Source organism: Myotis brandtii, unplaced genomic scaffold (assembly GCF_000412655.1).
Source record: "Myotis brandtii unplaced genomic scaffold, ASM41265v1 scaffold672, whole genome shotgun sequence".
Lineage (NCBI taxonomy): Eukaryota > Metazoa > Chordata > Mammalia > Chiroptera > Vespertilionidae > Myotis > Myotis brandtii.
In genome coordinates this window covers 5,954-8,464 of record NW_005370621.1, presented here as the reverse complement: position 1 = coordinate 8,464, position 2,511 = coordinate 5,954, and the positions used below count along the sequence as shown (strand labels likewise).

General features: G+C 37.7%; 1 protein-coding gene across 1 annotated transcript in view; it reads left to right on the top strand.

Annotated features, from left to right (window-relative positions):
• The window catches only part of LOC102252163 (dedicator of cytokinesis protein 8), a gene marked incomplete at its 3' end in the record, with an annotated part of 65,014 nt that overhangs the window by 58,156 nt on the left and 4,347 nt on the right, over positions 1–2,511 (top strand). The window lies entirely within an intron of this gene.

Genomic DNA, 2,511 nt, shown 5'->3' with positions numbered 1-2,511 from the left:
ACACACACCAGCTTGGCTGGGGCTGTTTATTTTACTAAGGCAAGCCTGTGTAATAGCAGAACCCATTATTGATCAATTACACAAATAAGATTCCAATAATAGCTAGGATTTTCATAAGCGCTCTACAAAATATTTTCACTGATATTATCTCATTTAATCTTCAAAACATTTCGAGCCTGACCAGCATGGCTCAATGGTTGAGTGTCCACCTATGAACCAGGAGGTCATGGTTTGATTCCCAGAGCACATGCCAAGGTTATGGGCATAATCCCCATTGGCGGCGGCGGGGGCGGGGGTGTTCTCTCTTATCATTGATGTTTCTATCTCTCTCCCTCTCCCTTACTCTCTGAAATCAAAAAATATATATGTATTAAAAAAAACCCCACATTTCGAGGATCCACATGCAGTAATCCCACTCAGCCAGTCAAACCATTCAGTTACATGGGGGTATGTTTTGCAGTTAATCCATCAAGATGTATTACTTAAACCTTGATGTTCCTTAGTGCTTGGTTCAGATTTTTTTTTTTTAAATCTCTGAAAGCATTCAAGCCTGAAACGTCACAGCCATGCTCCCAAGGCATAGAACGTTAGGATCTTGTTTGTTCACGTCTCTCTATATTGGACCAGGCCAAGAACAATTTGATAATTTAGGCTTTGGTCACTCCCCAGGGCACTTCAGATGGGATGAGGGGTGACCATTGTTCAAGACTGTTTCAGCTCCTTATTCTTCATATTAGGCTCCCAGTCTTCCCTTCTGCATGTTAGAATACCTGCACTCTGTGTCTTGTCAGGTCAGATTACCATAATATCTTTGCTGTCCATATTTTATTAAAAGTTAAGTTGCAAGGAATATGATTGGGGCAATTTTGCATAAAAGATATGTCTTCCATCTACATCTCTATCTGAAATTTGATTTTTGGATCAAGCAAGACCATCAGGGAGCCTGATTCTTGCACCTTGTGGCACCCCCATCACTGAGAATTGTGTTAGCTGACTGGCCTTTCGATGAGTTCACCACTGGTCAGCAAAGAAGGACAATAAGGGAAACAGCAGTCATGAGATGTGATATTGTGTCCTCTATGCAAATATGATAGAGGACATTGACCTACATCTCACCCAGCACCCACCTCAATAGGGATCCACAGGGAAATTGTCCCTCAAACCCTCAGACAAAGGAGAATTGTGCTTCCACTGAGAAAACTTAAATACTTAGAGATTGTGCATATCTTGTAATCTACTCTTCTACATTCTTTACTTAGTTCACCTCTACTAAGTCTAGCAGCTTATTTATTGGTGGTCTGAATTTACTTCAGCTTCCTTTTTTTTCCTTATTCTTATTTTCCAACTACCTTGGTTTTCTCATCTATTTGTAGACTTGTCAGTGGACTCAAATCCTTTTCTGAATGGGGCAGATTAAAAATAAATATGAGTAATATGGACAATGTTATCATCTCCATCATTCACATTGCAAAGTAAGAATCAGAGAGGTTAAATAACTTGTTCAAGGTTCTACAGGTAAATTAAATTATAGGATGGAGATCATAAACCATTAATTCTAAATTTTATGTTTGCTTGTTTATTTATTTACATATGACTACCAGGTAAATTGGCACACATAATTGAAATTCAAAGATGATGCACCATATTTTATCTCATAACTTTTTAATTTCCCATCTACAACTTTAAAATTTTGTACCAAATTTGTCCAAGAAACATTAAGTTTGGCTGACTTGACCTTCACTTGCATTCTTCTTCCTCCCAGTTACATGAGGGAGGTGCCAGTATGTAATAAGGAGACCCAGAGTGGGCACCAGAAGAGAGAAAACAATTAAAGGATGAGAAGAATACTTCCAGTGAGACACCAACTCATTAAAGTTTCCCTCAATGGAGAATATCCCGTCTGAACTGATTAAAAGAGTGAATCATAGACTATTTTAAAGGAACTTTGTTTTATGGTCTTTGAACAATGCTGAAACTCAGTTGAGATTGAAAGTTATAATCTAGCAGAGGTCCTAATGGGACCCACTTTATTGAGTGGGAAGGAATGCTTTGTAATTAGGTACCAGTTATTTGTAAATCAGTATGTCTAAAATGCTTGAGTGCTCCTACACCGGCCCTTTAATGTGTTGTAGGTGGACACATAGAAATTGCATTTATATTTGTAATTTGTACTTGCTTTAAATAAAGCCCTGTGGAAGAAAGGTAAATTTTTGGCCTACCATGAAATGGTTACAAATGCTGGTTTTTTTTGATAATACATTAATGAAATTGTTTTATACTATCATTAATTTATTTCCTAGTGAGGAAAGTTAGAAGAGAGGTGAACCATTACATTCAAATTATGACTGAGTCCATAGGAGAGGTAAAAGTAGAATTCAACCACCAACATAGACAAAGATGAGTTCTTTCCCTGATTCACTGAGTCTATAAAAGGTGTTCTGTGTGTTGATCCATGAGAAAGTTGCCTCTGTACTCCAAATCTGTGAAGAATTTGCATTTTGGTTGCAAGTG